The sequence below is a fragment of the Mastomys coucha genome, unplaced genomic scaffold (genome assembly GCF_008632895.1).
Source record: "Mastomys coucha isolate ucsf_1 unplaced genomic scaffold, UCSF_Mcou_1 pScaffold17, whole genome shotgun sequence".
Taxonomy (NCBI): Eukaryota; Metazoa; Chordata; class Mammalia; order Rodentia; family Muridae; genus Mastomys; species Mastomys coucha.
The window spans coordinates 4,417,451-4,439,984 of record NW_022196899.1 but is presented as its reverse complement, the minus strand read 5'-3'; the positions used below and the strand labels follow the sequence as shown (position 1 = coordinate 4,439,984).

The 22,534-nt window shown below is 46.7% G+C and overlaps 2 long non-coding RNA genes across 2 annotated transcripts; one reads left to right on the top strand and one right to left on the bottom strand.

The window, feature by feature from the left end:
• Positions 1-751: 751 nt before the first annotated feature.
• On the bottom strand, positions 752-6,383 carry LOC116094711. Its single transcript, XR_004120271.1, has 4 exons — positions 6,002-6,383; positions 2,991-3,088; positions 2,247-2,364; positions 752-1,028 (listed from the first exon to the last, which is right to left on the bottom strand). It is a non-coding gene; the product is annotated as an uncharacterized LOC116094711 (long non-coding RNA).
• Positions 6,384-6,435: 52 nt separating this feature from the next.
• LOC116094712 lies at positions 6,436-14,219 on the top strand. Its single transcript, XR_004120272.1, has 3 exons — positions 6,436-6,523; positions 6,941-7,073; positions 14,180-14,219. It is a non-coding gene; the product is annotated as an uncharacterized LOC116094712 (long non-coding RNA).
• The last annotated feature ends 8,315 nt before the right edge of the window (positions 14,220-22,534 follow it).

Genomic DNA, 22,534 nt, shown 5'->3' with positions numbered 1-22,534 from the left:
TCTCCTCTCCCCCCTCAGATACTACTCATAAGAAAGAGGAGAAAGCACAAGTAAGAAACTTAAGAGCTTTCAGCTTGGTTACACTTGACAAAACCATTAAACAGAGATCCGTGATCTAGATCCGTGGATAGAAAGATGCCCTGCTGGGATGGGATAAGGAAGACTCTTAGGGGATCTTGCATCGAACATTTTGGAAAAACTAAAAGACAGAACCCATTCTAGTCTCTGGAGCCAACGCTCAGGCGCAAAAGGCAGGCATGCTTCTTTTGCCTTAAGAGAACCCAATTCTGGTGAGTACGTCGATTTCCCTCCAGAAGCAGCAAAGCTGAGAATGTTATTATTGACTTTCAGCCCCCCTCCCCAGCAGCCGAGGTACCTATTTAACATATCAAAGCAGACTTGGCCTCCAGGCTTTCCCAGCATCCCTCAGTCCATACCTGCTACAGGGTAAGGATGGCATACCCTCCCCTTCTTTACCCTGAACTTTCCAGCCCAGGACCGCTGGGCTGCCCTTCTCCCAGAGGATCGTCCCCGTTTAATCCATACATTTTGGTTAACTAGTCTCTCTGCCCCTTCTTTTGGTCTCCTGGCTGCTATGCTTGGCTCTCCTCTCTCTCTTCCCCTCCCCTTGTCTGCACATGGTTCAGGGTCATGTCCACTCTGGACTCTACCTGATACGTCTGCCTCTGGCTATGCAGTCCCACATATCTATGACAAACCTTCTCCTCCACCACACCTAGCAGCAGGCACATCCTTTCCTTCCTTTATTTTTTTTCTCATTCTGTTATGATTTAATGAGATCGTAGGTATGATCAATGCAAAATCCACACAACAGAGCTTTATGAATTCACTGTGGCTCGGTTTGTTTGTTTTGAGGCGGGGTCTCGAGTAGCCCAAGGTGGCCTCAAACAAGCCACGTAGTTAAGGATGACCTTGAACTCCCAAGCTTCTGACCTCTTCTTCCAGAATGCTAGGATCATAGGCCGAAGTCGTCATATCTAGTTTGTCTGGAGTAGTTTTGGAACAATCTGTGGGAGGTAGTTCTAATTGAGCTCATGTTCCAAATGAGTTTAGAGGTACATAGGTCGTGTTCATTAACTAAGGTTAGGTGCAAAGAGGAGCCCTTGCCAAAGGCTAGCTTGTCTGTTTCCTAGGTCCACACACCCACGGACTGCTTCGACAGACTGTTTCCCTGGGAGGACCTAGTGCTTTGCCAGAGAGTGAAAACCAAAAGCCACCTTCAACATGCTCAGCGTTCAAGAGTCTGAAAGAAAGAATGCATCTTGGTTTTGCTTTTTATAAAGATTTGTTCGTTCGTTCATTTGTTTGTTTATTATGCTTGAATATTTGTGTATGCAACACATGTGTGTAGGTGCCCAAGGATGCCAGAAGAGGGGCTCTGATCACTTGAACCTAGGTTGTGAACTGCCTGATGTGGGTGCTGGAAACTGCACTTAGTTCTCCCTCTGCAAGAACAGTATACCCTTGTACATGCTGGACCATCGCCCTTGCTCCAAGAACGCATTTTTGGTAAGTGCCTACAATATCAAGATACAGTGCATGCCTTTGATCCCAGCACTTAGGAGACAGAGGCAGGCAGATCTCTGTGACTTCAAGGCCAGTCTGGTCAAATCCCAAAGAAACCCAGGACAAGGCTCACTCAGTCCCTGTGGCTCAGGGGCTGAGCTTCGCTTCCCTCCCCCCAGCTTCTCTTTCCTATAGATCCCTACAATGTCAGCCGTGTGCTCTCTGTTGGCCTCTTGGTCCTTGGCTGCTCTCTTGGTCTGCTTTCCCCCACTCTCTCTCTCTCTCTCGCTCCTTTCATTTTGCTTCTTCTCTCGTTCTATCCCTCCCTCTCTCCTGACATGGCTTGGTTTAGTCTGGACAGTTCGGGATGTCTCTGGCTCTTGTCGCCCTCCTAACTACAATAAAAACCTTCTCCTTCACCATGCCTTGGAGTGGCCGTGTCCTTTTCATTCACTGAAGTTCCAGGACAGCCAGGGCTACATAAAGAGACCCTGTCACAAGAAGAGAAAAGAGAGGAGAAGAGAAGAGAAGAGAAGAGAAGAGAAGAGAAGAGAAGAGAAGAGAAGAGAAGGAAAGAAAATATTATTTTTTACCAGGGGGTGTCCTTAAGCCTATGCTACTAAGGGTACCCAATGGAGCTTCTAAACTTAAAAATCTCATGAACACATGGATAACTCCCATCTAGAGAAATGCAGTTACAGATACCATCTTGAGATTACCGGGAGATGTTTGGCATAGTCAGAGCTCAAGGTGGTGACATCACATGAAAAATGAGTTGTTCCCAGCTTCTTGTTCAGCTTCTGTGTCCCTTACATCTTCAGGCCAAAGAGTGGCATGCTGTAGAGTCAGGAGGAGGTAATGGTCAGTGGGTTCTGAGTCCTTCACTGCAGTCACTGAATTGAATATCACAAGTGGATTGTTTCAAGTACTGCCCCATCCTGTCCCCTGTATCCCACCACCGTCTGTCCCACACTCATCCATCTGTCCATCTAGCATGCCGATGAGACCTGACCAATGGCTGCAGGGGCCTCCAACTCTGGTGGGAAAGAATAGACTAAGTCTTTTGAGAGGATTCAAGCTCTTTAGTCTTAAGGAGATGGGGAACGGGATGTCCGGGCGACACCTAGGACCATGAGGGCTCTCCAGAGAAAGCGAGAAATGGAAAGGCTCCCCTGGCTTAGGGAAACAGGGGTTCTTTCCTTCATTGGGTTGGAGCCTGGGGAGTGTGGCAGGCGAGGGAGACTGTGGCTGACACAGGACAGGAAAGTCACCCTGCCAACCACCCCCAGGCTGTGTGTGGAGCCAGGATGGAGATGAGGTCAACTTGGAATAACAATTGCTGGCACTCGCTGCGCACTTGCTGTTTTCCAGGCTCTGTTCATTTAGTTGGCCATTACAATGGCCCTGTGAGATGGGTAATAGAAGCCTATTTTGCAGATTAACAGGGAGATAAAATATCTTACCCAGGAGCTCGGACCGACAGAGTGCCTAAGTGTCTGCCGCCTTATCAGTCTGACCTCTAAATACCACCAGGAGCTGCCGCTTAGCAGTTAGTCAGCACCTGGGTGGGAGGACACACAATCTCAGGGCAGGGTGACTCTGGAGCTCACCTCCCAAGGCTGCCTCAGACCTCAGACATACAGAGAATGGGTGCCGGACTCTCCAGGCCGAGCAGTGGGGAACTACGACATTTTCACACCCAGAATGCACTGCTGTGCACAGTGACCACACTGGTTTCTCTCTCAGTATGTATGTACTTCGTACGAAGCACAGTATCTAGCACACAGCAAATGCTTACTAAACATTTATGGAACAAATATTTATATGAAGTTATTGGTTTTAGCTGCTAATTTTACTACGAGGAAATAAAATCCGACTCCTACAAAATTGTAAGCACAAGTTTTTTTTTTTCTGTGTTCGATAGGGTCTCCAGTCTTGAACTTGTTATGTAGTCGAGGATGACCTTGAACTTCTGATCTTCCAGCCTCCATCTTCCAAGGTGTGACCCTCCCCGAGCCGAGAGCTGGCTGTCTGACGGACTTGGGGAGGGGTTTCTGCCTACCTGCCTGTTGCTTACACAGTTTTAATACACATGGCAGACTGAAAGCATAACCATGGCTCGGTACCGCTTTTTATCTTCTCTCGCCGTCTGGTTCCCTTAATTTTCCTAGGTTCCTACCCCCTCTCCTAGAAAACCCGTTCATACTTAGCTGCAGGCAGCCACACGAGGTCCAGGATTATAAATATGGACCACCTTGCTGGGTTGATTCAGTCCCAGGAATCAGCCTCCTGGGCTTTGTGTGTGCTATGCAGGAGCCTTAACAACTGAGCTCCATTCCCAGCTCTCCGTTTTCCTCTTGACTTACAAATTAACAAGAAATTCTACTAAGCTTTGTGACATACACGGATTGGAAGCTTGTGTCGCAGCAGTACCAAGCCAAAGCTTACAGAATGGTGGCGCCTTCCAAATTTACTAACCAGTGGGTGGCAGGGATACGCTAACCCATGCATCTTCCCTTTGCGGTGTCTGGATTTGCTTTGGGTAGCAAGTGCATCGTCCAATTTAGAGCCTACTAGACTTCCCTCCATTTTCAGTTAAGGTGTTTCTTTCACAGCCAGGTTCCTACATGCATGCCACTTCCAGAAGCCAATGGTCTTCCTCATGAAAGAAGAGCCTCAGGCAGTTTCTCACAATCATAAACAGGAAAGAAGCTGCTCTTTCCTTTGCAAGAAGCAAAAAAAAAAAAAAGGTGGTAGAAACAGAGAAATGCGTTTTGTGTTTGCCGGGGAGCCAGGAAACGCCCTGTGGACTCTGTCCATCAACACCAATAAGCTATGATGTCAGGGTGGGGCAAAGCAGTTGCCTATTTGACCCCCCCCCTTACACTGGGTCCTGCAGTGTGAGGTCCCTTGCAGAGAGAAGGCACAGCTCATCTCCTGTTGGGCCTGCCATCTATTACTGGGGCGTCCACATATTTGAGCTTCTGTTGACCTTGTTTTCTTCTTTGTTACTCAAAGAGTCTGTGGTGGGAACATCTCAATGGTCAGAGCTTCTCCGTGGAGTACTTCATGCCCACATCAAGGTCCCTGCGGGGCAGTGTGGCACAGGCCTGCCACTCCAGCACGTGGGGGCACTGAGACAGGTGGGCCATGAGTTCAAGGCTGACTTCAGGTACTTGTTGAAACCAGCCTGGGCTGTGTGAGACTTGTTTCAAAAAACAAGCAAATGTACATAAAAAGAGGAAGAAAAACAAACAAACAAACGAAAAATCTTAAGGAAACTAGTCAAAACCAGAAAAGGAAGCACAATAATTATTTTCTAGGAAACAAACATTTTCCTTAGTTTTATACACATTTTCTTAAGTCTTTAGAGTGTTTTTGTGATACTCGTAGTACTTGTGTGTTATCCAATTATGGTGACTCAGTGAATTATAGTTAGGATGTTTTATGTGTTTTACTATTATCTATGAGTAGGTTTCTAGGTGCTCTTTTGGATCCCATAAGCCCTTTCTGACATAAGGAAAGTTTTCATTATCTTACAGAGCAAGAGACTGGGGTTCAGGGAACATTCCAGGATATGTGACACGCTTGGGTACACGCATGTAAAGGAACATGAGCTCGTACCTAACATCTCACGCCCACCCCTCTGCTGGCCCCTCCGTAGTTAACTCGAATGGGGGAACTTACTGTTGATTGTTTGCTGTGAGCTAATTTTATATACATGATTTCTTTCACAGTCTGCACGGTAGAGAGCTATTATCAGGTAAAGAAGTTAAGATAACAAAAGGACCAATAATGTATTTAGTCAGTGGCTGGGCCCTTTCAGTGAGAACTGAAACTCTGGAAGGACAAGTCTTTTCTAACTCTCAGGTTACCGAAATTTCTTGAGTGTGAAAAGCCAGGCCGAATATAGGACAAAAGGAGCTTATTTGTCAAAAAGAGAACTCAACACTCCTATCCCCATTCTGGGGCTATTTTCTTTCTCTTTCAGAAAAACTCAGATTAGGAACTGTATCTTTGCGTGGCCACCTGCGAACAGACTTCAGAACAATGTAAACCTCTCCTGACAGGATATCAATTCTGATGGTGCTGATATTTGGCTAAGGAGATGGTGGCCGTTTTTTAACAGGAGGAATTCCAGATCTTTCCTGAGGTCTGTCCCTTGGGGGAAATGAGCTCAGTCCAAAAGGGAAAAAAAAAAAAAAAAACAACCAAAAACCTGGGTAAGAATAAAGATTTATGGGAGGAGGGCCTGGGCGGAAACGTCACCTGTACGGCTATCTACTGCTCATCTGCATGTTATTGGAGAAACTATATGGTCAGGATATACCCTGGTTATCACACGATCTTCTTAAGTTTCCTGCCTGTTCTGCTTACAAACGCCCGCCAATAGCAAGAGATGCGTTTGTCTGAGAGCGCCTTTTAAGAGGCAGTCTATCCCCGCGGTTGCAGCCTATCTTGAATACCTACGTACCTTTTCGTCCTGATGTGGAGTGCACACGTCAATAAGGGCTGTTAAAAGAAAGAAAGAAAGAATGAAATATAGAAAGAAGAGAAAGGGGAAAAAAGGAAAAGAAAAGAAAAAAAAGAGATAGGAATTTTAGAAAACCCAGAAAAGAAAAGCTAGCAAGGTTGGTTAGGCCCTGGAGACTGAGGTAAGAGACCCAGCCCAGGATGCTTTCAGGCCTCAGTCCCTTTCGAAATGGCTCCAGGCATCAGGCAGGCACTTCCAGTCACATAAACGGAGGAGTCCTTTGCCTAGCTACTTTGCCAGGATCCTGTAAGTTGCCGTTACTAGGAAAGGGCATCCCACGTTGACTTGCCGAACTGCCATTGCCTAAGCCAAATCGGATGCAGGAGCAAATCTCCACACACGATTTCCCGGCATGCACTTGGCAGTTCCTGGGATGCACGCCCACACAACAACGTTGCAGTTCGCTGACAAATGATCTCTAGGACTTTTCTCACTTAGCAAGTGTGCAAGCTCAGAGCTGTAGTAGGTTCTCTGCTGAGATAATTCTGGAAGACTTCCAAGGGTGGCAGGAGGTGTTACAAGGGAGCTCTAAGTGGGAAAATCCTAAGGTCCTGCTGGGGCCTGCTGGGGCCTGCTGGGGCCTGGCGAAGCCTAATTGAACCAGTGGGCCAGGGGTGGTGAGGAAAGGAAGTGGCCGCAGGTGGGGTTACAGCAGAAGGGCTGTGTTTGAAGTTGGGCCCGGTGGTTTTCAGGAAGCGGACAGCATCAGGTTTCCATTAGCCCAGACAGAGGCCCTGGCAGAGGCAGGTTCACACCACCACGACATGGTAACAATTAAGCCTTCTGCTACTGGGCCTTACCCTGGGGTGAGGGTTCTTTTCTCCCTTCCTCAGGGGACTTAAAGTCGTACTGGTTTCCTTATGGCTCGATTTCCTGCAGATTCTGGTCGCTTCGCGTCTAATCTGAGGCCTCTCATTAGACCACACAAATTGCTGGAAGTGTCTCTAGCCAGCAGGCCCTATCGCGGACCTCCACCAGTGTGCCTAGGAGAAAGACCAAAGCACTCTGAAACGTGAGATTTCCTTCCTGCACAAACAGTTGCATTACCCAGAATCTGAGCTATAAAGATTGGGGGGGGGGAACGTGAAAAAAAATTGTACGTCCATACCCCCGAAGCATTTTAAGTTATTTTCTTTCATTTTTTTAAAAAAAGGTTTGGTTTCGAATGATTCTCTATTTTCAGCGACGAGACAGATATGTAGTAGACACGCGACTGTAACACGAAGCGGATTTTTTTTAAAGTTTCTTTGAGATAATAGGGTTTTTCAAAAGGAAATTGCATCAGCTTATAGAAGAAATGAGGTCGGAGAAGACTTTGTTTTTTTTCGAGCTGAATCTTGAAAAACAGGTGGAATGTGGCTACACAGATGTTGTGTTTGTGTGTGTATGTGGGAGGAGGGGCGGCCAGAAGGATAGAAAGGGAGAAGAAAGCCGAAAATGTCAGCATTTTTTTCCAATGGCTGCCATGGTGTCAGCGCCAACAATACTGTGGGAAGAAAAGTTGCCTATAAGACAACTCATGCCTTCAAGAGGCTCCACGTCAGAATAAGAAGCCACGTGCACTTATTCTGAGGAAACTTCGGATGCCATTCCATCCCCGAAACTCAGCTCAGGATGAAAAAACTGGCATCAGGTGAATTTCTCAGTCAGTAAGTGAATGTCCCAGCTCACCCTTGCAAATCCAAAGTGGGCGCTGAACACTTCCTTACCTTAGGTTAGTGTAGGGGAAGACAATCCAGTACAAAGGCCTTTGCTATCCTAGACGGTTATTGTCTCTCATGTCACATGGCAGGCCGGGGGGCTCATTGCCACCAACAGAGCCAGAGCCACGTGACACCATGACACTGCACACCTCTTGCCTGGGAAAAGATTAAAGTTAAAACTTTGAAATATGTTTTCTACTGAATGGGCGACACTTGGGGGGAGGGGGGCCTATTGTAAAAACCCCAAAGCTCAATTTGGCCCATTGGATATGTTTAGGGACCACCTGCAATGTAACCCTTCAAAGGTGGTGTAATTAAGCCCTCCACCTCACAGGTTGCGTTTACTCCTTCCTAAAGTGTCTAGAGTGGAGTCTGAAAGCAGAAGTTAGGAGGGCTGGCGACTTGTGAGCTGCTTAGGACGGATAGAATGTGGACTGCACAGCATCCCTTAGGAGCCTGTCTTCTGGCACGTTCCTAGAAGCTGTTGGTATACCCAGCTGAGGTATCATAGTATACCCAGCTGAGGTATCATAGCTCCTTCAAGACAGAATGGACAGATCAGCAAGCCAGGGCAAAGTCTCCAAATGAGGAGTCCTGGGAAGTCATATTTCCAGAGCATGCTCACCAGGGTAGTTCTGACAGATGAGCGGGATACCAAGTCCCTCCCTCCTTCTTGTCCATGTTACATCTGGCAAGGGGCACAGGGGGCTGCAAATGCTGTCTAGTTTTCCAGTCTAAATGACATCTTGATTTTAAAATGATAGAAGAAGAGAGTGATGCCTTTTGTAGTTCCAGAAGAAACAACAATGGTTAAAGCTGGACACCGTCTCAAAAGACAGGCCCTGCTCTGTGGTGTTGCAACCCTGAAATTCTGTCGCTCAGGAGGCTGAGGCAGGATGTGTGTTCTGGGTGAGGCTGGACAACAGCCTCAAAAAAAGGTTAAAATAACAAAAACAGCAAAAATACCCTCCCTGGCAACATAAATAAATAAATAAATAAATAAATAACCAACAGTAGCAAACCAAAAGTTAGTTTTCATCAGAATTTTCTGAGATAGTCAAATTTCTTGTAAAATTAAAAATATTGCAGAGCAAGGAGTTTTAGCATGCCATTTCCACCTGTTCTTGTAGTGTACTTTGGCCACATTTACCTGTCAATTACCCCTATTACCCCCCACCACCCCCCCAATTATCCCCCCACCCTCTCCTATATCCCAAACAGCCCTTGCTTTACCACCATGATCTTCCTCTCTGACAATTCTAGATACGCCAGAAAGCAGTTATATTTCATTAAAAACTGTTTTTGAGAGAGGGTGTCATATAGCCCAGACTGGCCTTAAACTTCCTATGTAGCCAAGGCTGGCCTTTCAATTCTCCTGCCTTTACTACCTGAGGGCAGGGGTGACAGGCCTCCTTCTCCATCATGCCTGGTTTATGCTGGGGATCCCATTCAGAGCTTCATCCATTTGCGAAGAGCCTTACACCATCTGACCCCCAGCCCAACAGTTAAAGACGTTGAAAAGCTTCCTGGCTCCCAGCAAGCGTGGTTTGTTATGGGATGGGTGTGTGGAGATTTTACAGTATGTGGTCTCTTGATAATGCAAGTGCTAGGAACACTGCCCAAACGTCACATCGGAAATTAGACATTGTTCCGTTCTTTTCTAAGAGATTCATATTATTTCTTGCTCAAATGACATAAACAGAAATTTACCTTTTCCCATATCTTTTAAAGCTTTTTCCTGTTTTTTTTTTAAAGCCACATTATTTCCCAGTGTAGAAAAGAATATAATAATTTCAACTAATGGGAAAAAGACCACCAAATTGAAAATATTTTTAAAAAATATCTCTATTTATGATCTTCTTTCTACTTCATGGATTCATGTTTGGGTTTCTACAGGAATTTGAAGCTTGATTTAGGTGAAAATTTCCCTCTCATGTTTGCCTTACTAGGTCTCCTGTCTTACGTATGTTTGAAATACTATAGCTTATTTTCAAAGGTTAAAAGGTGCTGTGGAGTCTTTAAGAGTTCCTTTAGTCTTTTTGACTATCAGAGATAAGAGTTGTGCAGTATGCAGATGACAATAATTAGAGAACACTATAATATAGTTAATAGCATGATTCATATTTATGAAGTACTAATTTCATATGAATACCAAAAATATCCACTGATTATACTGTTCACATTTTGAATTGAACAAATAAACAAAATACCTAAGAAGAGAGTTTATTTTATAACAAGGAAGTGAGGTATTATGCATCTGCTCTCATGGCTGGGAGGGATCCTCGTCGCTGGGAGGGATCCTCATGACCTGGGAGGGATCCTCATGGCTGGGTGGGATCCTTGTGGCCTGGGAGGCATCCTCATGACCTGGGAGGGATCCTCATGGCTGGGAGGGATCCTCGTGGCCTGGGAGGGATCTTCATGGCTGGGAGGGATCCTCATGGCTGGGAGGGATCCTCGTGGCCTGGGAGGGATCCTCGTGGCTGGGAGGGATCCTCATGGCTGGGAGGGATCCTAGTGGCCTGGGAGGGATCCTCGTGGCTGGGAGGGATCCTCATGGCTGGGAGGTATCCTCGTGGCCTGGGAGGGATCCTCATGACCTGGGAGGGATCCCGTGCTTTTTTACTTCTTCCTTGTTAAAAAGAAACATCGAACTTTTAAGTAATGACAAAGTTCCCTTCAAAAAGTTTGGGAGGAGAATTTTCTGACAGTGTAAGAGACGGGTAGAGAACAGGACATGTGCTTCAGTACTGTAGAGGATATGAAGGAGTACTGCCAGCCCCCGTGTTGGCTAGGATCTCTCTTTGACTTCTTGACTGGGACCCTGCCCCTCCAGGATCTCTTTTGAGCAAAGACCTGTCAGCCTTAGGTTTTCCTTAGATTTATCACCTCCTGGCATTTATTTCTCCCTCCTCCACACTTTAAGAAACTTTTTCCAGACAGTATCCTTGGTAAAGATGGTTGAATCTGAGAAAAGAAATGTATCTCTCTTTACCATGATATTGTTTCCCCTCCCCCTACCTTGTACAGTTATTTTTCTGTGAAGGAAGATTATTAACTTGAGCTTCAGTTCTATTATTGTTGCTACATGACGATCCACATGTGCAGATCCTTCTCCTGTGCTTGTATGTCATGCTTGCTCACAGTGGATATGGGATTTGCTAGAGTAACATAAAGTTGTCAGTGTTGTGTGCTAGGTGCCTCTTTAAAAGAAAGGAGAGGATGCGGCTGGCAAGAGGGCTCAGTGGATGAAGGAGCTTGTCGTCAATTCTGATGACCTGAGTTAGGTTCCCGGGTCCCTCATGGTGTAAGGAGAGGACCAACTCCTACAAGCCATCCTGTGATACCCACATGGGTGTCATGTACACACACACATACACACACACACACACACACACACACACAAGTATGCATGCACACATACTATTTTTTAAAAGGTGATATTCTATATAAATAATTAATTCATTTAAGCTATTGCTTTCTTTTGGTCTGCATCATGGGAGAGCATATATAGTCCGGCTTCGATTTTTTTCTTTCTTTTAACATCTCTTCATTCCTCCTTACATCTCTCTGCTTTTTGTCTTATTCTTTCTCTCTCCCTTCCCCTCCCTGTCCCTCCCTTCCCCCTCTCCCTTTCCTTTTGTTTGTTCATTCTGGTGCTCAAACTCAGGACAAGCATGCAAGACAAGAACCAACAACTGAGGTATATATCTCTAGACCCTATGTCATTTCTAAAAACTATTTTAGAACAAGTTTAATATTTGCCTTCAAGCTAATTGATGAGGATCATTTAAAAAAATCTGCTTTTGAGGATAGCATAGTGGCTCTTGCCTGTAATCCCAGCACTTGGAAAGCAGAGGCAGGTCGATTTCTGTGAGTTCAAGGCCAACCTGGCCTACATGGTGAGTTCCAGAATAGTCTCTACTCAGTGAGACTCTGTCTTGGAAAAGAAAGGAAGAAAGAAAGAAAGGAAAGAAGGAAGAAGGAAGGAAAAAAGAGATAGATAGATTGGTTTTGTTTGGTTTTTGTTCAAAAATTAGTTTTTTTTTTGAGACAAGGTTTTTAGCCCAAGCTAGCCATGGACTCCCTATGTAGCTAGGATGATCTTGAACATCTTCTGACCTTCTTGCCTCCACCTTCTGACAGATTGTACTATCTATTGTGTTCAGCTTCTGTGGTGTTCTCTGCCAGCCAAGCTACTTTCCACGATGAGTCTTAGGTTATTGCCACTTGACTTCTGAGTTGACTATGCTGCTCAGCTTGGTCTTTCATCAAATATACCAAGAAATGCTTAATGGCTCCTGGTTCTTTCCAGAAGCAAACCCCATCAAAAAAACAATCTGCTCAGAAGGAAGGACGATCAATAAAGGAAAGAACAGGTAGGACCACAGAGGGACCTCTGGAACAGCAGTGGCCTCTCGAGGCAGCCTTTTGGCTCAGTTGGTAAAGTATTTTCTGCATACACACGAGGACATGCATTTGGATTCCTAGCACTAGATAAAAAGCGGCTCACAGTGGCACATGCTTGTAATCCTACACTGGCATAGACCAGGGATCCCTGGAGCTCACTGGCCATCTATTCTTAAAGAATTAGTGACCTCCAGGTTCAATAAGAGACCCTATCTCAAAAGCAAGAGAGGGAGTCATAGAGGAAGGCACCAGATGTTCGTTGACCTCTGGTCCCCTCTGTTCCTTTTTGTTCTAATCTAGCCCCACTTTGGGTGCCACCTGTTGTCGGCCAGCAGCAACAGTAAGAACGGGTTATCTGGAATATGGAGTCAGGAGAAAATTGGCAAGCCATGTTTATGTTACCTTAATTCATGTGGAAGGTTCAAACTTAGACAGCACTCAAGTGTGATCACTCAGTCATCTTGGATTTAATAATAATGCCCTTTGTTACAAGCCAACAGGTAGAATAGGTGAGGCAAGCCCCCTCCCCCAAGTTCGTCAGCATGCTGGCCCAATCAGCAGCTCCTTATTCGGTCTCTGGAGGTGGGACTTCCAAGGTAACTGGAACCAGGAGCAAGGCGTGGCAAATAGCAGGAGGTGGGCAGAGAGGTGTGGTTATGAGAGGCAGGCAGGGTCAAGCAGGAGGGTTACAACACATGTGACCATACACACTACCATGCACACATGCATACATCACACACACATGAATGAATGCACAGGTACACACACAAAGCCGAGAGTCTAGATTCTACATATGAGAGAGAGCATGCAGATGTTTGTCTTACTGAGCTCGATTTGTTTTTCTGGAAAAGCATACCACTGTTTGGTTTGTGTGCTCAAAGGTCTCCAAGCCAGCACACCACAGGCTTCACTCATCCCCCCCTCCACCCCGCTTTGATGGACATGGCCTCAGTTACCCCACCAGCAGAGGAGCACTGCTACCGTGCCCTGGCCTCCCATGTGGCTCCAGACAGGTGACTTTTCTTTTTCTGCATCAGTCTCCTCTGTAAAATGGGGAGAATTATCTTGTGCTCCTGAATGCACTTAACAATGAAATAACAAAATGGTGAGCTATGATAGAACACAGGGGTCCGAAGACAACTATGAAAAATGAGTCCCATTGGGCCAGTGCCGAACAGCACCCCGATTACCAGCTGGTAACTCAGTGAGTTTTGGGAACTCATTCTCCCAGTTAATGTTCTTACAATCTGTATTGGCTGGTTTTGTGTGTCAACTTGACACAGGCTGGAGTTATCACAGAGAAGGGAGCTTCCGTTGGGGAAGTGCCTCCATGAGATCCAGCTGTGGGGCATTTTCTCAATTAGTGATCAAGGGGGTAGGGCCCCTTGTGGGTGGTGCTATCCCTGGGCTGGAAGTCTTGGGTTCTATAAGAGAGCAAGCTGAGCAAGCCAGGGGAAGCAAGACAGTAAGGAACATCCCTCCATGGCCTCTGCATCAGCTCCTGCTTCCTGACCTGCCTGAGTTCCAGTCCTGACTTCCTCTGGTGATCAACAACCATATGGAAGTGTAAGCTCAATAAACCCTTTCCTCCCCAACTTGCTTCTTGGTCATGATGTTTGTGCAGGAATAGAAACCCTGACTAATATACAGTCCCAGGCTTCTGCTGTGGAGCTGGTCTAGTCTCCATTGCTTGATAGTTTGTCACGGGTATGGCACTTCTCCATCACGGTGCTGTGAGGTCCTGAAGTCTTGTGCAGGGCTGGTTTGTTTACTATGAGCCTGCTTGGGCTGACATAACAAAACACCACAGTCAGTGGTTTAAGCCCCAGAAATTCTTTCTCAGGTTTTGGAAGCTACAAATTCCAGGGTCAAGGTGTTGGCAGGGTTGGTTTTCCCATGGCCTCTTTCCCTCTGCTTGTTGATGTCTTTCTTCTCCCAATTCTTCAGGTACCCTTCCCCTGGGTGCTTCAGTGTTTCAACTTACTCTTTTGTGACCCTCCTACAGCTGAGGGCTGATTCATCAGACCCTGCCTTGCCACAGATAACCACGCCTCTCTGCCCACCTCCTGCAAATTGCCATGCCTCCCTCCAAGTTCCAGTTACGCCAGAAGTCCCGCCTCTAGAGACTGAAGGAGAAGTTGCTGATTGGGCCAAGTTGCTGACGAACTTGGGGGAGGGGTTTTGCCTTACCTATTCTACCTAGTTTTGCTTGTAAGGAATTGAATTAAGTGAAAGATGGCTGACTGAAACACAGCATTGTGGGTCTTAATTTTTACAAACTCTTCCCGCGGTTCCGTTTCGGGACCTTGAGCCCATTCCAGAAAACCCATTCGTACATGTGGCTGCTGGGTGGCTACACTCTTTTAAGGATATCAGTCCTTTTAAGTTAGAGCCTAACCTGCTGCTTGGGTTTTGTCAACTTGACATGAACCTGGAGTCGTCAGGGAACAGATGTAGCTCGGCGGTAGGGTGCCTGCCCTCGAGGACAAGGCCTTAGGCTCAATGCACAGTACAGAAAACAAGCAGACAACAAAACTCTAGCTTTCTTGTCTGCTCCATTGGGAGGAATAAGGAGGAATTTATTTGTAATGTATCTGATACGTAGTAGGGGCTCAGAAAAACCTGCAGTCCTCTGTTTGCAGGGCTATGGACCTGCACCCTAACAAAAATCTTCCCCAATCCTCCGCCAACCCAAACCCCACTGATCCCATTTCCTGCTTTTATTTAGAGCAACACTCTACAGAGAAGAGGTGGGACTTCCAGGTCCTGGAGGGGAGGAGAGGAGACACAGTGGGCAGAGAAGTGTTTTTTCACCATGCTTCGGGAGAGAAAAGATGCCGAGCCATGTGAGATTTAGGGTGGGGTGGCCATAGGCTGCTTCTTCAGGTGGGAGGTTAGAACCATAACTAAATTGAGAACAGACTTAGGGTGCTGAGCTAAGAGTATTGGCAAGGGCATCCTAGCCGCCAGTAGATTAGAAAAACCCAGCCATTGGATCAAGAAAGCAGATTGAGTTGAGCAACGTGTATGTTTGTGTTTTTCACCCACGGATCCAATATACTCTGGGTGGGGGTTGGTAGGGTGGTCTGCCCAGAGCTTAAAGCGGGGGTAACAAAAAACTACACGCTACCAGCAATAGCAGCAGCAGCAACAGCCGGTCTTAGGATTGAACCCAGGGTCTTGCACATGCTAGTAAGTGCCCTATAACTGAACCACCATATCCATATCCATATCCATATCTCTAACTAATTTCTGTCTCTGTCTGTGTGTGTATGGAGTTATGGATCCTGAGTCTACTCCAGCACAGAGCTCTCGGAGGCCGGACGTGGAAAATTAACTGCGCCTACCCCACGCCGTCACTGGGAGGGTTTTGGACTGTAGAGAAGCTGTGGGACACCTCACTGGAGGTGGGAAAGTGCAGTGTGAGGTGCAGGACAGCTGGAGTTGGCTTAGGGGGTCCCTGAGCCTGCAAGGAGGCCAGGCTGTCTGGATCTCAGGCTCTTGGGACATCCAGGCGCTGCTGGAAACCTTGGAAGAGCTGAGAATGGAGTGGGGGCCTGCAGGCTGGATCTAGTCTGGGTGGGGGGTAGGGGGGAAGAGGGGAGCTCTGGCTGGTCCCTTGAAGAGAGTCCTTGGCTTGTGGGTGGCTGGGAGCACAGAGAAGCCTTCCATGGGAGATTGGATGGTGGCTCTGTAGGCAAAAGCCTTCTCCATGGCTCCCCAAGGCAGATCCGGATGAAAAGAGGCAGTCTATGGTTTTGACACATTTACTGTCATGGTGGAAAGTGGATGAGTAAAACAGTACCCCACTTCTCAGGGTGGGCCTGGGATCAAATACCTTTTGCAGGGAGGACTGTCTGGGAAAGAAAGGCTATTGGCTAAGCTCTCCAAGCCTCTAGGTACCTCATTAAAATGGAGATCTGTCTTGAGCCTAAATGACCACAGGTCACACCCTCTATGTGTGGAAGGGCTTGGGGCATTGCCCTTACGTGACTGGTGGCTACAAATCTATGGGAGACTGTGGCTAGTGATAGGGGCCTGGTGCCTGGGAACAAGCGAAGAACCTACCATCCCTTCAGGATCTCTGGGGCTTTGAGCCTTAGCTCAACTGGGGACCAATCATCCTTTCACAGTCCTGTGTGTGTATATATGTGTATGTACGTATATATACACACACACACATATATACATATATATGTATATACATACATATATATGAGACATATGTTTATATATGAGATATATATTTATATATGAGACATATATTTATATATGAGACATATATTTATATATGAGACATATATATACACATATATATGTATATATATACACACACACATGAGACACAGGCTGGTGGTAGCCTATATATACATGTATATATATTTGTATGTATATATATGTATATATGTATACACACATATATATGTATGTATATATGTATGTATGTATATGTATCCATATGTATGAGACACAGGCTGGTGTTAGCCTAGAACTGTCTATATATATTAGCCCAGCCTTGAACTCCTGATCTTCCGACCTCTACCTCCCAAGTAAACCCATCTCAGACACGAACCACCGTGCCTCATTTGTCTCAGCGATCACTGAGACACCGGGGAAGCTGAGTGAAGGCGACGTGAGGCCTTGCGATGCCACCAGGACTCAGGATCTCTTTGTGTCTATCGTGCCAGGCATGGCATCTTGAATTTCTTCCTTGTGATGACCACTCCTCATGATCACAAGGATAGCCGGGGCCGTGCCTCTCTCTGGACATCCTGTCTGACCCCAACAAGAAGAGAAAGTTAAAAGCCAAAGTCCTTTCTTATAAAGTCCTGCAATTTCTTGGCAGGGAAGCTCTCCTGGGCATAGACAATAAAAGGTGGAGGGGTGCAAAGAAGGGCAGTGAAGTCCAGGCCGTGGGCTCGGCAATCCATGCTCATGTATGCTGAGGATAAATAGGGCTCTCGCTCTCTCTGTACCTGTGCTCTCATTTGCGTGTGTGTGTGTGTGTGTGTGTGTGTGTGTGTGTGTTGTGGAAATCAGAGTACAACCTGGGATGTCAATCCTCAGTCCTCACCTTCTACCTCCTTTGAGACAGAGTCTGCCCACCTAACTGCCTGCCTGCCTGCCTGTCTCCCTGCCTGCTTGTCTGTCTGTCTGTCTGTCTGCACTGTAAATGCCAGGAATAGTTGGCCTACCAGCTTCTTGGCATTCTCTTATCTACATTTCCCAACTCCCCATTTGATTATTGGTATGACAGATGCCTGCACTTTTGTGTGGGTTTAGGGGGGTGTTTCAAACTCAAGTCCTTATGCTTGCGCGGTGTTTTTCTTTCTTTTTCTTTCTTTTTTTTTTTTTTTTTACCAGTGAGTCAGCTCTCCAGCCCAAACATTAACTTTTTTTGTTTATGGCTTTGAAAGGAGGAATTCACAGCCTAGTCGGCATTCAACAGCTCCTTGTGAGCAAAGCATTGTGGCATGCATCTCTAATCCCAGTATTTGAGACGTGAAACCAAGAAGACCAGAAGATAGACAGCACCTTTGAGGCCATCCTGAACCATGTGAGACCCCCACTTCAAAAAGCAAAGCAAACTAAACCAACCAGCCAAACAAAAATCCCAGAACAAACAAAATCTATTTATCAATGACTCAATAGCAAAAAATTAGAATGTGTCTCTATCTTGTAAATGCATTACCAAAACACACAGTGTGCTAGTTAGGGTTTTACTGCTGTGAGCAGACACCATGACCAAGGCAACTCTTTGTTTGTTTGTTTGTTTGTTTGTTTGTTTTTCGAGACAGGGTTTCTCTATGTAGCCCCGGCTGTCCTGGAACTCACTCTGTAGACTAGGCTGGCCTCAAACTCAGAAATCCGCCTGCCTCTGCCTCCCAAGTGCTGGGATTAAAGGCGTGTGCCACCACTGCCCGGCTAAATGATCAAACTTTAGCCGACTGCATCCTATGCATATCAAGCAGTGTGACATCAGGACACTGTTCAAGAATGTGAGGAACGGAAATGGTTCCGTCTACTGCAGGAAGGGTGGTACCTTCTGCTGGGCTGGCAGAACAGAATGCCCTTGGGTTTACTGAGAAGTCAGGCCCTTGGGTGGGGTTCAGCCACCAGCCATATCTAGAGTCCCAGCCTAACCGATTGATCTCCTGGCCATCATAAACTCCAGAATGCTACATAGAATCTGAATGACAAATGCACGGGCTTGATCGTGGACAGGACAAGTTTCTATGTCAACCCAAGGTTCTACTTCATTTGTAGGATTTGCTGGTACCTTTCAAGCCCCAGGACCACCAGACCTCACTGGCATCAGGCATACCTGGTAGACCAAGTGTCCTCTCTGGTCTCTATTACAGAGGGGCGGTGCTTAGCTTCTAGATCCCTGGCCCCAAGGAACAATTGTACTAATAAGTTCATGCAAATTCCAAGGCCTCTGTGATCAGTGGGGAGAAGTGACTCTGAATGCTGTCTTTTGTTCTCAGATGTCAGCCCCTTCATACAGGTGGGTCTGCATACAAAGGGGAAGGCACCAGAAGTAAATATGGGAACATTATTTTATTTCAAACTCTCTATGTGTAAGGTACAACTCTGGGCTGCTCTGGAGCCTTGTGACAGGGGTTTTGCAAGGGGAAAATATCACTCTTTCCTGTCTTCATGGGTGTGGCCATGGCCTGGAGACTCTGTGTGCATAGAGCTCTCCAGCTTGTTGGTAATCTCTAATATTGAAGCCATGTCTTTAGCACCTTGTTCCTGACCAGAGGACCTATAGCCAGGAAGCTTTATAAAAAAGGTACCAGGAGGTGATGGAGCCTGACAGCAATGAGCAGGAGGGAGGACTTGAGATTTCAGCTTTGGGGTTAGGAATAGGAGTCCAGTTGAATATCATCTCGTGTCAGCCTCATGAAGCCCAGGGAGAATGGGCTTCAAGTATCTACTGAACAAGCATTGACTGCTGGCCACTGTCCTAGGTGTCATGGACCTCACATTATAGAGGAAGTATCTTAACGTCTTGGGCTGGTGAACAAGACGCCAAAGCATGAGTAGCCTGTGGACAGCAGTAACCAATTTCTCACAGTGTGGAGACTGGGAAGTGCTCGCTTAGGGTATGGTGAGGGTCCTGGCTCTTGGCTCGAGATCACTGTCTTCACTGTAGCTTCCCATGGGAGAAAGCACGGGGTCCATTCCGAGTTCTCTTTTTATATGGGCGCTGATCCCCGTTCACGGGAGCACTAAACCCAGTGCGTGGGAGCACTGAAACTCCTCCCTGAGCACATCTTCCTTAAGGTCTCAGTTGCCCAGACCCTAAGGCATTGGGATTCTACTGAGAAATCTGGAGAGGAGATGCAAATGTATAGCTCTGAGAAAGAAGAAAGACCCTCACCAGAGAGGGATGAAAGGGCCAAAGCTTGGTTTCAGAAAGCGAGATTAATGGCGACTCTCTGCATTCAAAAGAGAGTGTTAGGGAAAGTAGTCCCAGGAGGAAGGTTGGTTGTCAGTTGCTGTCCAGCTCCAAATAGTGCTTCTGTCCGCACCTCCACGGGCCCAATGAGACTGTCTCAGGCCAGCCATTCTGCAGTCTCCACCAGCTCCTCTCTCTCCACAGCACATGTGGTACAGCTGGTGATTTATGGTGCGTTGTCTCTGCAGCTGGACAGGAGCTCCGATCCCCAGGCTCCTCTGAGCTTTGGACAACAGCAAGCTCCTGCAATCGGGAGTGTGAATTAACTGTTGGTCCCCTCTACCCAAATGAGTCTATGAGGTGGAGTCACGTTGCAACAGGTGAGGTTTAGGTCAGACAGGAATGCCTCTTGTCGGGCCTGTGAGATGCTGTAACAGCTGTGAGGGGGTGGTGATGGTTCACTCCGTGTCAGGCTTCAGCACAAGGAGGATTAACCCGTCAGCTCAGTCACAGGGAGTGGATTGGGCTCAGCTACTGCACCAAACTTAAAGGTCAGTGAGGTCCCTGCCTACGGAGGGCCTCTGTAAATATGGAGGGTTTGAGCAGAAATGAAGGTGTTGTGGTCATGGGGCTTTGATGAATCTCAAAGCAAATTCTAGAAGCACTCTATCATTTGCAGCCTTGACCTGAAAAAGAAAAGTGTGTGTGTGTGTGTGTGTGTGTGTGTGTGTGAAGAGAGGTGGGGAAGAGAGAGGGGAAGGGGAGGGAGTTAGTTTAAGTTCTGTAAAATGAGAAAGTGTTTGGAATTGTTTTAAATGACATTGATTTTATGCAAACTGTTTCTGTCTTTAAAAACCAACACATTATCTTGAAATCACCTATTTAAGGCAGAGGAGGTGCTCAGGGGTATTTATTTGAGTGGGTATGCAGGGGTATTTGACATCTCTGTGGAATGTTAGGTTTGAGTATACAATGTCTGCCAGAGGTACGTACATATGCTAGATGCTTGGTCCCTACCTGGTGGTGCAATTTGGAAAGCTCTGGAAGCTTTAGGACATAGGGGCTATGCTGGATGACGCAGTCCTGGAGGCATGCCTTTGGAGGTCACACCTGGTTCCCAGACCCTTCTGTTCTCAGCTTCCTGTCTACCGCATGCTCTAGCCGCTGCTACGCTCTGCCTCACTGTCTGGAATCAACAGAACCAACAATTATGGATCTAAACTTCTGAATCCATGAACTAAAATAAGTCTTTTCACTCTTAGTTGTTTCTGCTAGGGAGGTCTATCATCAAATAATGATAAAACTAACATAAGGAATATGAATATAGAGGCACGAAGACTGAAACACACTGTTTATGCACTAGTACTGAAAGCAGAGTTTTTAAAAATAATAAAAACTGTGATCTGGGGAGATGGCTTAGCAGGTCAGGTGCTTTCTGCAAGCCTGTGCTTGATCCCCAAAACCCACACAGTGGCAAGAGAGGACCCAGAGAGTCGTCCCTGACTCCACATGCTTTAGCGGTGGCATGAGTATGTGTATACACATATCTAGAAACAACAAAGTAAGTAAAGGTAATACGGTGGTTTAACTATGCTTGGCCACGGGAGTGGCACTATTAGAAGGTATGGCCTTGTTAGAAGAAGTGTGTCACTATGGGGCCGGGCTTTGAGACCCTCCTCTTAGCTGCCTGAAAGACGATCTTCCCCTGGTTCCTTTTGGAAGAAGATGTAGAAATATCAGCTCCTTCTCCAGTGCCATGCCTGTCTGGATGCTGCCATGTTTCCCACCTTGATGATAATGGACTGAACCTCTGAACCTATAAGTTAGCCCCAATTAAATGCCTTTTATAAGACTTGTCTTAGTCATGGTGTCTGTTCACAACAATGGAAACCCTAACTAAGTTGGGCGATAAAATTAAAATTGTTTTTAAAAATCAAAATTGAGAAGGGGGGGGAAGGCTACCTGTCATCTACCTTGACTGAGAGCCACATATCAGAACTACATTTTGTGTTCTAGGCTGGAACAAGCGTGCCCTCAGGCACCGCCGTGACACAGCCTCACTATCACTCTGACGTTTCCTACTCTCCGGATTATGAAATGGGGTCCGTGGTGGTTGTCACTTTGGAGTAAACAGAAATGAGTTCCTGGCAGCTTTAGAGAGACCCGTTAGTGGGTGGCTGCCTTTCGGAGCATCTCTGGGTAGAGTCGGTGAGGAATGAGGTTGCCCTGGGCGAGGAGGGGTCAAGAGACTCAGCCAGCAGAGCCATCTTCTCCAAGTCTCTGAGCCTTGGGAGACTTGTCATCTCCATCAAACAAATCCAGCAAAATCACACTGATTCAGACCCTGGGACCAGAGGGGGTTTGCCACCACTTAATCATAGGCTGTGACAATCAGGGTTGAGAAATAAGAATTCTCAAGGTGACGCTCTTGACCCAAATGGAGTGTCTCTAAAATTTCCCCCTTGTAATCTGGAATGCTCCAAGAAGTTGGCATGGGAAATGGAAGACCCACACCTCATTCCTATCCATCCTTTCTGTCCCTATCCCCTCTATGTCAAGCTTACCTGCATCCAGAGTCTACTCTACTGCTGAGCTATATGCCTTGGGTTAAAATAGAAGCAGCCGGGGCCGCCTGCTCCTTGGGTTGTTCATGGATACTTGTCCTTTTGTCCCAGGGTAGTTGGAAGAGAATAGGCCTGGGGTGCACTTGTCAGTGCAGGATCATGACTGGGCTGAGGGAAACAAATGTGGCGTGTGTTAAGGTTTGGTGCTGGCAAGTCAGAACCTGCTTAGTCTGCTAGTGAGGGGCTGGAGTCTGCACAGCCTGCTGGTGACTCTGAGTGGAGCCATCAGCTTGCTCTGGTGCTGGAGAGGAACGAGGTGTCTGCATTCATGGATTATATCCAGTGCCACATCCATAGCCTGTTAGTCTGGGCTGTTAACGAGGAGCTGTTG